Raw genomic sequence first — 12751 nt, forward strand, 5'->3', positions numbered from 1 at the left:
TTGTGTAATCAAAAGTACAGCTTCTCCATATGGGAAGTGTCTGTGGATATACCCAGCAACTAGTTTGTCTACCGTATTACCAAACAAGCAAGCATTGGATACAAATAATATTTAAATAGAGTGGCTCCAGTCTATTTTTTCTTAAATGGGAAAAATCTAGAAAATTGATTCTAGAGACTACTACAAAGGATAATTTAATAAGAAAGATAAGATGGGACATAAAGCTAATTTTAGATAAAATATTGCATTTTTTAAAAAATTTGAGACCTTTAGCAGTTTATATACTATATGCTACCATAAGAATGAGTTGTTGTTTTTTTTTAATAACTGTCTCTTTATTATTCTGAAGATCAGGAATTTAATGTTATGTCTATGCTTTCTTACTAAGAAAATAATTTATTATATTGCATATAGATTTGTCAAAACTATCAAATTTACTCATCTGTTAAAATACAGGAAACTAAATCACAATACACACACACACACACACACACACACACACACACGATGCACAGGGCATTAGGGAAACACTGGAGTAATTCCAGACAACTTCAGTTAGAGTATTGTTTTACTAGACCAAACTTGTGGACCATCTACCCTATTTCCTATCTCTAAGAGATAGCCACAGACACATATGTTTGAAAAATTCATGGAAGACATCAAAGTTGGATTGAATACTAAATTCTTTAACTTAATAACATATATTCTAACATCAATATTCATAAATAGGTCATAATACCTCAAGCAGGTAAATTAGTATATTCAGGAGCAAATGTACAGATCAGTTAGACGTTAGAGAGAATAGGGTCTTGTAGGAAGAGAAAGGCAAAACAGAGAAGGAAAACAGAAAATTGTGGACTGATTTGCCTTCTTTTATGCATAGTAATGAAGATGGTTGAATGTCTCGTGGCATGTGAAGTTCTCCTAGTTTCCCCAGAAGTCAGACCCCTATTTTATTATAATTAGAAAATCATTTTCTTTTTTTTTTTTTATTTTTATTTTTTTTATTTTTGGGACAGAGAGAGACAGAGCATGAACGGGGGAGGAGCAGAGAGAGAGGGAGACACAGAATCGGACACAGGCTCCAGGCTCTGAGCCATCAGCCCAGAGCCTGACGCGGGGCTCGAACTCACGGACTGCGAGATCGTGACCTGGCTGAAGTCGGACGCTTAACCGACTGCGCCACCCAGGCGCCCCAAAAATCATTTTCTTTTAATGTAAACATTAATTAGTTTAGAGTTCACGTGTGATTTAATTAGTTCCATTTCAGGGGAAAGTTTGAGTAGGAAATTCAAAGGTGATTGTATCACACAGAAAGGTGTCAATTAGGAGAAAAAAAAAATATGAGATGTGTTGAGTTACCTAGATCTAGCTAATCTCCAGTTAATTAGATTCTAGTTAACTAGAATGCAAATTGAAAACCTCTGTGATTCACAGACTTCTCATGTTTTCCACTGTCTTTGGTAAAATCAGTAGTCATCCCCTCATTATATTGCCTGGCCAGTTCAGCATCACTGCTTTCAAAAGTCAGGTACGCAGCTCTCCTGTTGCTCTAAAGAGGAATTCAGATAGACCTTATTTCTAATCAGATATCATTGATCTTGCCAGGGAAAAATAAATATGTTCAGAAACTCCTTCCAGTTTTCTGAGGGAATCTAATCGGGAAAAAAAATCCTTACTTTGTTTCCCGAGAAGCTTAACAAAATCCTTTAGTAATTGATAAAGATAATGGTGGTTCAGCCACTGTAACCTAAGTAAGTCATTGTTTCTCTGACAATAAAGATGTAAAAAGTGTAAATCTGTGAATATGGGTAAATGAAAATATATACCAGAGGTTTTTTTTATTTATAAATGTAGCGTGTAGCCTTGTTGAGAGTTGATAAACTAGAAACTAGATATAGTTTGTCACATGTAAGTACTCTTATCACCTTTGCCATATCTTCTTTTCCCACTGTGTGTGTGTATGTGTGTGTTTCTGAGTGTAATGTATACATTATGTAGCATCTCCATTTTGAAAAATCACAGTATTCTTTAGCATATTAAGGGTTCTCTGTTGTCCTACAATAAATTCACCTATTTAACTGTTTTCACTGATATTTTGTTAACATATTGAGCATGTAAAAAACTTAACACCTGACAGAAAATATTGTTTTACAGATCACTAGTCAGCTAGATGTGGCTATAAATTCTTTTTTTTAAGTTTTTAAAAATGTTTATTCACTTCAGAGAGAGAGAGACAGAGCGCACACACAAGGGAGGGACAGAGAGAGACACACACAGAATCCGAAGCAAGCTCCAAGCTCTGTGCTGTCAACACAGAGCCTGATGTGGGACTCGAACCCATGAACTGTGAGATCATGACCTGAGCCAAAGTCGGGGGGCTTAACCGACTGAGTGATTATATTTTCTTGATATATGTTACACTTCGTTCATATTCTTTCTTAAACTGAATAAAGGAGATACCCAATTTGATAGGATATTGGTCATTATAAACAGCATGGAAGTTTGCAAGGACTGTTTACTGCAATAGTTGCTGGAAATAGATGTGAGACTAAGAGGAAAAGAGGTTTGTCACAAGAAACATCTCTTTCAAAGAGTGTCCTAAAACTGTTTTAGCCGGTTGGCAAAATATAGATTACAATATTTTTATAAGAAAATGATGACTTGTTTTTGGCTAATTAGCAAAACTTCCTATATAGATAGATAGCTTGAAAACTTAAAGTATTCCATTGTATATATAAACGACATCTTCTTTATCCATTCGTTAGTTGATGAACATTTAGGCTCTTTCCATAATTTGGCTATTAATAGTGCCGCTATAAACATTGGGATACTCTTGCCCCTATGAATCAGCACTCCTGTATCCTTTGGATAAATTCCTAGTAATGCTATTGCTGGGTTATAGGGGAGTTCTATTTTTAATTTTTTGAGGAACCTCCATACTGTTTTCCAGAGTGGCTGCACCAGTTTTCATTCCTACCAACAGTGCAAGAGGGTTCCCATTTCTCCACATCCTCGCCAGCATCTGTTGTTTCTTGAGGTTTATATGTACAATGGAATACTACTTGGCAATGAGAAAGAATGAAATCATGCCATTTGCAACAACATGGATGGAACTGAAGGGTATGATGCTAGGTGAAATAAGTCAGTAAGAGAAAGACATATATGTTTTCACTCATATGCGGAACTTGAGAAACTTAATGGAAGACCATGAGGGAAGGGAAGGGGAAAAAATAGTTAAAAATGGAGAGGGAGGGAGGCAAACCATAAGAGACTCTTAAATACAGAGAAAAAAACTGAGGCTTGGTGGGGGAGGCAGAGGCGAGGAGAAAATGGGTGATGGGTATTGAGGAGGGCACTTTTTGGGATGAGCACTGGATGTTGTAAGTGATGAACCACAGGAATCTACCCCCCAAACCAAGAGTGCACTGTACACACTGTATATTAGCTAATTTGACAATAAATTATATTTAAAAAAAAGAAAACTTAAAGTAGTGTCTCTCAAGTGAGGTTTTTCCAATTATGTGTTGACTATCCTAAAGTATAAGTAACTGATCTGAGCAAATGAATTCACATGGAATATAACCTAACACACACATATGCATATGCACACACACACACACACACACACACACACACACACGATACAGTGGAGCCAAACTAAAATCATTTTCAAAAAATTACAAACAGGGAGGCCTGGGTGGCTCAGTCGGTTAAGCATCCAACTCTTGATTTCAGCTCAGGTCATGACCTCACAGTTCATGACTTCCAGCTCCATCTGGGGCTCTGTGCTGACAGTGTGCAGCCTGCTTGGGATTCTCTCTCACCCTCTCTCTCTGCCCCTTCCCTGTTGCTCTCTCTCTCTTTCTCTCAAAAATAAATAAATAAACTTTAAAAAATTACAAACATCTTAACAAATGTTATTTGGCCATGATATACAGTTGAGTAAGTAACCTGTCCGGGGAAACCATGTTGAGTGGAATCTTGCTGTCCACCACTGCATAGATTCCTGTCTAGACTATAGACAATTAAACCTTTGCTGCCATTTAGTCAGGAGATTATCCCTGTGAACAAGACAATGGAGGTATAACACAAACATGGTAACTTAAATGTAAACAACCTCTAATTGTCATTTCCTTGTTTAGTCTCAGAAATTTCCATTAGAAGAGGGCTTTGTACGTAATTGCATTTCTAAGGCTATCCAGAAAAGAATGATGTAAGATAATTTTTTTTTTGCAGGTTTACTGCAATTTGATAGAAATGTTCTCAATGGTGTATGTAATCTATACATCTTGATCTAGTTTTTGAAAAGAAGATGGGTCAGTCCTGACATATATAATTCTGTTATGTCAATATGATATCTCAATATAAACATTTCGGAATGTTTTAAAAATTATACTATTAAATTGAAAAGAAATTCTGTCACTATTTAATTATGAGTCTAAATTTTGTGCTGAACATTGAAGCTATTTAGATACATCTTTATCAAGTGCAATTGTTGAAGGAAATTGTCACTTAATTGACATAGAATGAATCTAATTTTAGAAATCTTTTTTTGTCTCTCAGGTTCTACTTAAATTCATTCATCAAGAGTAAACAACTCTTAAAATGATGTAACTGTTGGAAATAAAATGATTCCTGCTTTGAATGGGAAATGAGCTATTCTTCATTTTCCTTTGCCTTATGCACAAAATTAATATGAGGAAATGAATCAAATGCATAAGGAAATCCTGAATAACTTAAAATTGATACCTAATCTCTTTGTCTTTAATAATTCATGAAAAAACAAGTTGACATAAAGTGTTTGGTTTAATTTGATTTCATATAAATAATAAAATTATGAAAAATTGGCTTATTTCAGAGCCTATGAAATAAGACAATCAAAGATCAGTTATTACTTAGTATATTGGCTTCCCCATTTTCTTATTACTCACCCGCCGCTAACACATACTAGTCACTTGATAATTATTTGCTGAAGGATTAGAATCCAATTACTCTCTGCCATTAAGAGTTCTTATTTTGTGTTACTGGTGTCTGTTTTAAATTGCTATCGATACCACCTTGTGTGCCTTTTCAATTTGACACACAAAAATAAACCAAGTCTAATTTAAGAAGTTCTTTAGTAGGAAAGAACACACTAGACACATTTCACTACTTCATATTTACCATGATCCTAAAAGACTGGTTTATATTTGCTTAAATTCTAGCAGTATCAAAACATGGTAATTATAAAATATCATCATACAGTTAAATCTAATAAACATTTTAGGCTATTTGGTTACACTATTCTTTTCAGTTTGAATGAAAAACTCATTAAAAATCACAGTGTCACAGTTTGTTAAAAAAGGGAAAGTTTTGGGGCGCCTGGGTGGCGCAGTCGGTTAAGCGTCCGACTTTGGCCAGGTCACGATCTCGCGGTCCGTGAGTTCGAGCCCCTCGTCGGGCTCTGGGCTGATGGCTCAGAGCCTGGAGCCTGCTTCCCGTTCTGTGTCTCCCTCTCTCTCTGCCCCTTCCCCGTTCATGCTCTGTCTCTCTCTGTCCCCAAAATAAATAAACGTTGAAAAAAAAAAAAAAAAGGGGGAAAGTTTTAAATAAGTCCTAAATCAGAAGTAAAACATGACAATTGTGCTATTACTGTGCTCTGGAAGAAAATTGTGAAATACATAATACCTGCAAAATAGAATAACAGAAAGAAATCTTATCATATAAATGAAATTGAAATGACTGAAGAAAGGTTAATACATTTTAGTGAATTTTATAAGTATACATAACAAATTTTTTCATTCATCCTTTCACTGGGAAACCAAACCTCTTAAGGTGGGGGAAAAATGAATAGAAACTTAACACAGAACATCATACATTTTATTTGAAAAACCATATGCTTTTGCAGAGATATGAATAGCTGTCATTTTGGGAAAAAATACACAACTTTATACAAACTTTGATCACATTTAACTGGTACATTTAAAAATAGACATATTATTAAAATCTGTCAATTATAATAACATACCTAGAGAAAGTCATTTTATTAAATTGGTATGTGTTGAAAAATATGAATGAAAAACAAATTAAGTGATATATGGATTACCAAGAGAGTGCAAGCTCTATTTGTTCTAAAACTAATTTCAATGCCCTCTGTCTCTGTGTCCCTCTCCCTCTTGCATTTTCTCTCTCTCTCTCAAGAATAAATAAACATTAAAAGATTTTTTAAATGTTTCATTTATTCTTGAGAGAGAGAGAGAGACAGAGCATGAGTGGGGAAGGAGCAGAATGAGAGAAGGACACAGAATCCGAAGCAGGCTCCAGGCACAGAGGCCGTCGTGGGGCTTGAACTCACAAGCCCCGAGATCATGACCTGAACCAAAGTCAGCTAGCTGCTCAACCACCCAGGCACCACACATTAAAAAAAAAAAAAAAAAAAAAAAATTTTTTTTTTTTTTTTAAAGTGGCTCAATTGGGTAAGCGTCCGACTTCACTCAGGTCATGATCTTGGGGTTTGTGAGTTTGAGCCCAACGTTGGGCTCTGTGATGACACCTCAGAGCCTGGAACCTGCTTCCATGTCCTCCTCTCTCTCTGCTCCTCCCCCACTCACATTGGAGTGCTTTCTCTCTTTCAAAAATAAATAAACATGAAAAAATAAAATAAAAATAACTTCAATGTATATACATCTTAGTAATCTTAAGATTTTTTTATTATCTCTGATGTTCATAACCTCCTGTAAACTAAGTTCATTATTGCCATTTAATAAATGAGAAAACTGAAGGTCATGAGAATAGCTAGGGATGGAGCTCGTGTTCAAAAACAGATCTTTTGACTCTAGATCCACAAGATACCCTTCGAATTGGAAGAGTTAATTTTATTTTTATCTGTTCACATGTTTTCTGCTAGATTAGCTATGACCTGGGGGTAGTTTGAGATTTTGTTTCTTATCTTGGTGCTGACTGAACAATAGGTTCAATAAAAATTCATCCACTTTAAACATATGATATGTGTACTTAATGTAATCATGCTGTTCTTCAAAATTAAACAAAAATAAAATAGAATGGTATTTTTTTTCCAAGATTGCCCTTTCCATTCAGAATAAATGTCAAAGCATTTATCACTTACCCCACCCCATCCCTCCTGCTTTATTTTTCTTCCCCAATCCACACTTTTTTTCATGTAACTGTTCACAATTTAATATACTACCCATTTTACTCTTTAAAGAAATTTATCTCCCCACTAGAATAGAAACAGCACAAGGCCAAGAATGTTTGTATTTCATTCGCTGTTATACAATCTGTGCCTGGAACATACTAGGTGAACAATAAATACATAATGAATGAATGGGTTAACAAACCAAGTAATCAGCTATGGAGAAAAAAATGCACGTAGTTGCAGTGCTCATGTACTACGTTCTTGTTCTACTCTATCCTATGCAGTATTCTGTGAAAAAAACTCTCACATTTCATTGTACTATTTCAATTGAAATTTTTGACATAATTGCATACTTAATATAGTTGTAAGAAATCATACAGACAGATCCCACATACACATTACTGTTTCTCCCAATAGTGATGGTATACAAAACTATTATATAATATCACAACCAAAATACTGAAATTTGTTCAGTCCACTGATCTTCACCATTTTTATCTTCATTCACTTGAGTGTGTGTATTTAGTTTTACATAATTTTATCACATTTCCGTGTTCATATATCTACTACCCCAGGCAAGATACTGAACAGTTTATGACAAGTGTCTCTTATTGCCATTTTATAATAATACCTACCTCCTCCCACTGACGACTAATCTGTTCTCCATTGTAATAATTGTATTATTTCAAAACTATTATATAAATGGAATAAGGCAGTTGGTAACCTTTGGGATTTGGGTATTTTCATTCAGCACAATTCCTTGGATTTTCATCCAAGTTGCTACAGGATCAAGAGCTAGTTCCTTTTTATTGATTTATGTGATATTCCATGGTAAGCATGCATCACACTTTGTTTAACATTTTGAAGGACAATATGGGCTGTTTCCAGCTTTGGGCTACTATAAATAAAACTGCTATGAACATTGGTGTACAGATTTTCTTTGAATACAAGTTTTTATTTTTCTGGCATGAATTCTCAGGAGTATAAATGCTGAGTCATAGGGTTTTAACATGTTTAGTTTTATCAGAACCTGCCAAAAAATTTTTTTTTCTACAGTGGTCAAACTATTTTGTCTTCCCACCAGTAATGTGTAAGTGATCCTATTTATTCACATCTTTGCCAGCATTTTGTTTTGTTTTTTTTAGCAAATCGGGTAGGTATGTAGACTTTTTGTTTGTAAGATTGTCTCTCTTTCCCTAACACACTGGGGATATGAAGCCAACACTTGAATTATTTATTTCTGTATTTTAAGTGCTTAACATACCACCAGACACATAATAGGTCATCAATAAATATTTATTGGATAAAAAAATAAATATGTTAATGAAATAAAAAAGTTTGTATTCTAATATTTAAAGTCTAATATAGGTAAGTATTATATTAACACAAAACAAATGAGAGGTAAAACTAATATCTACACTGTAATTCAAATAGGTTGTCAAACATATAAGTAAGACAGGGAGATATTTCTGTTCTACTAATAGAATTCTATGGATATATTGTTTGAAGTTATGATGTTATCAGCTGATTAAATCCGGAAGGCATTCACTGTATTATAAGTATGTTGTGAAAAATAGTCTGAAATGTTGCTAATATTATTTCACAATGAAAAGATTATCGTAGGGTAATCATTATAGTTATTTCACAATAAATTCTTATTGACATTGAACATAGTATAAGTGAATGTTTTTAGAGAAGATAGCATCTCATAATGAGAAATTATAGCAACATTATACTATATTAGCAATAATAACATGTTCACCTCCCTTCACAAAGCAGGTCAGCTTTTATATTATCACAGCAAATTACCAAAGGCTCCATATATAAAAAAAATTCTCACCATTAGGTGAGAAAATAGAATTTTGTGTTTAGTATTCATTTTGGGCAAAATACTCTTATTATCTGAAAATGTGAATTGGCATAGAGTAGGCAATGAACCAGCTGAACTCGAGGTTTCATTTCTTTTTAATTTAGGGGGGAAGAAATATGAAAGGCTCAAAATGAAATTACTTCATCAGAATTCACATTTGATTTTCATCTTTTCAGCTACCCAGCTGCATCAATGCTCAACTGACTATACTCCCAGCTGCATTATTCAAGGAAGTTATTCAAGGAGGAATACTTGCAATACGTGTTATACTGAGTAGCGAGCTAATTAAAAGAAATTCACAGCTGGATTTTTAGAAGGCTTTGATCTTAATTGTAAAGTGCTAAAAATGCTTGTTGGTTGGATTTTGTTCCTTCTACCCTAAATCTGTAGTCTTCCCTTGTAAGAAAATTGGTAAGAACTGTTAATGAATGAATGAGTGAATCCTTATCTCTGTTCTCTTTTTTCTGTTACAGCTTAACAAGCTATACATCGTATATAATTTCTTACATTTCAGAGAGATCCCCTGCCCAGAAATAATGGTTAAGAATGCAATATTACATCCTCCAGGAAGGTTCTATTGTTTATTGTCAATTAAAAACTCTACCTTTAAAAATATATATATATATATATATTCTGAAAACTGCATTGCTCTAATTGAAGACTTATAAAATACTTGCAGTATTTTGCTTGGGGTTTATTTTTCTTCACCATGTTATAAGACTTTATCCTTGATGTGCACAGGGTTAGATTTAGGCTATGTGATATGTAATGGGGGGCGGTGAGAAGATAAAGATAATATGGGGACCTAAATAGAAAAATAATGTGAAGGCAAATTGAATGCACAAATACGAAAAGAACATTGAACCAAAAAAGCAACAATGGACTAGCTGAGTCCTAATCCAGCTTTGTCAATGGCAAATAGTGTGTGACCTGTGAATCTGGCTTTTAGGTTGAGCACATCAATTTCTTTAATTGCAAATGTGTAAACTGAGCAAGTTAGTGTCTTTTATTACAGAGGCAGGATATTTTGCTAAAAGTAACTAAAATTTACTCCTAATGGCTTAAACAGATAAGGGAATTTAATATAAGGGAAAAGGCTGCACTATGACTAAACCAAGAGCAGAAAGTATAGTTGGGACTTGCCCAAAACTGGAATCTACTAGGATATAGTCTTTCTAGAGCTACTTGGTTTCTTTTCCCTGCCACGCTCTGAGTTTGATTCCGGTTTTGTTTGTTCGTTTGTTTTATTCCCTCTCTCTCTTTCTCTATTTTCTTCCTCTGCTTCTTTGGCCAAATTCTCATTCTAGTGCTGACACAGTCTACACAGAATTACTGCATTCTCAATACAAATTCCAATTCCATAGACAGCAAAACAGATTAGTTAAGTATGAATTGTTATCTGCCCTAGCAGAAACCCTGGTATCTATACTGAGAAAGGAATCAAGAAAATAGAACAGTGATTGAACATGTCCACCTCACTGAGGAAAATTTTAAAATTTTGGGGCAGCAAATAAAAATCTTTTCTTTATATATGCAACAATAAAATATTTGCTCTAAATTGTGACATGTACATATATTTCAGTTTCAGAAAGTGTAAAGAAAGTAAAATTCTTTGGAGAAAGAATTCACAAATTTTTTGTAGCCTAAATTGATTCTCATTCTTAGGACTAATTCAGTGAATTAGTCTTACTTGTGACCTTCCATATACATAATTTTCTCTTCTTGGTTTTATTTGAAAATGAGCTGTCAAGCATGTTTCTGATGATTTCCCTTTCCTGTAAAATAATCATGTGAAAAGAAGTCAACCTTACAAAAATCACTGGATAATGCTTAGAAAACTGGAGAATTTATATTTGTCAATATTAAGCTCAGTAAACTGAAATCTTATTTCCCAAAGTGGTCCATATTCCTAGGACATGGTTTATTCATTAGTGTAGATCACTTCAAGTTTCCCTTATAATTTATTCCTTAACCAGTTAATGTCACGCTGAACTGTCTGAATTTTGAATTAAACATTGCAAGTTCTTGAAGGAACTTAAAATAAAAACTGAAATTTAGAACTTTAAATTTTCAAACAGATTTTATCATTTAAAACTTGAATTATGTGAGGTCAGTCAGATCAATCTCTGTCAACTGCAAATATTTTTAAATTATCATTAAGTATTTTGGTATGCATCTGATTTGTTTAAAAATGACCATGGTGATGACTCAGTGGGTTTGTTTCCCTGATTAATCAGGCAAAATAATAATAATAATAATAATAATAATAATAATAATAATTTATTTTTGACATTGTATTAATGTTTTAAATATATATATATATATATATAAATTTGTGTTCATCTACTTTAAATTAAATTTGTGAAGTAAAGATAGGAATTATTATTCACTTTACATCTGCAAAACGTTCACAGAAAAGAATTGTCTTCCCAAGCCCATGTAGCTATACGGAAGCAAAGGCACCTCGAGTCTAATTCAAATTCACCATTGTATTATACTGCAGAGTCTAATCTTCACTAATAATTTCTATGTACATGATAATCATCTTGCTCATTTAAAATAATCCAACTGGGATAATATTTTGTCTCTAATAGGAACAATAAAGATTGCTTTGGGAAGAGAATTATCATTTCTTTTCAAGCAGTTTTCCTTAAAAAATCCTAGAGTGTAATTATGAAACCCAAATATCCATAATTCCTTTGGTGCATTATTTATGATTTATCTAAAGTCTTCTTGAGCCTATTTAGAATTTTATCCTGAACTCCTTCTTAATTATATCCACAAAAACACTGAACACTGTAATCCTTTTATTTTCTCCATTTAATCCCAAGGCCAGAGTTTTTATGCTAGAATTCTATGATGTGGAGATTACTTTCACATTTAACTCCATTTAAAATATTTTCATCTTTTTTTTTTGACAATAAATAATTAGGTTCTAATTACTTTGAGCCAATTTTATTTGAGGTATTACTAGACCCTGACTCCTATAGCTTATCTTGAATGCCAAAAAAACACTATTATGATTGACATCTCTTAAAATATTCCTTGAGTAAAACACTAACCAGAATCCTTTTATTGACCATACTCACACAAAATTCAAACAAATTTGTCAAAATGAAAGTATATTTGATTTCTCTAATTTTAGAGGCTTTTTGAAGATAAAATATTTACCTTATTGTAGTTAACATTCAGAATGTCATTGCTACAAACATAAACTCTTTTAATCTTCACAACAAGCACAGATGTGCTGTTATTTTCAAGTTTCACAGTTAAGCACAGAAAGCAAGACACAGAGAGGTTAGTATATTTGTCTCTTTGTATAGCTAGCCAGCACTAGAACTGATATTTGAACTTAGGCAATTTGGATATTCTGCACCTATTTTTTATTATTAGGATCTATTACTGGACTTCACTGGAAATAAGATGATTCTCAGTTGTTTTCTTGCTGGCATTTGCAAGAAGTATTAGATCCAGTGGCGACCTATTAAAACCTGGCTAAAGGACCCTCCACCTGAAAGCAACATTACCCAGAGGCTCTTTCTGTAAATTTCTTACATATTGAGCTTTCTTCCCTTGCCATTCCCTGAGGACTTGACACTTTTGCCTGACTGTCCACAAGGGCATCTTTTGTTCAAACTGAAGGCTCCTCCTGGCTTTCGATGGCCTGTCTTTTCTAAGCTGGACAAACAACTCAAAACATCAAATCAAAACCTTGTAAACTATTAAAAAAGAGGGTGACATAA

Source organism: Puma concolor, chromosome C2 (assembly GCF_028749965.1).
Source record: "Puma concolor isolate L17-30 chromosome C2, mPumCon1.1.hap2, whole genome shotgun sequence".
In the NCBI taxonomy this organism is placed as follows: Eukaryota; Metazoa; Chordata; class Mammalia; order Carnivora; family Felidae; genus Puma; species Puma concolor.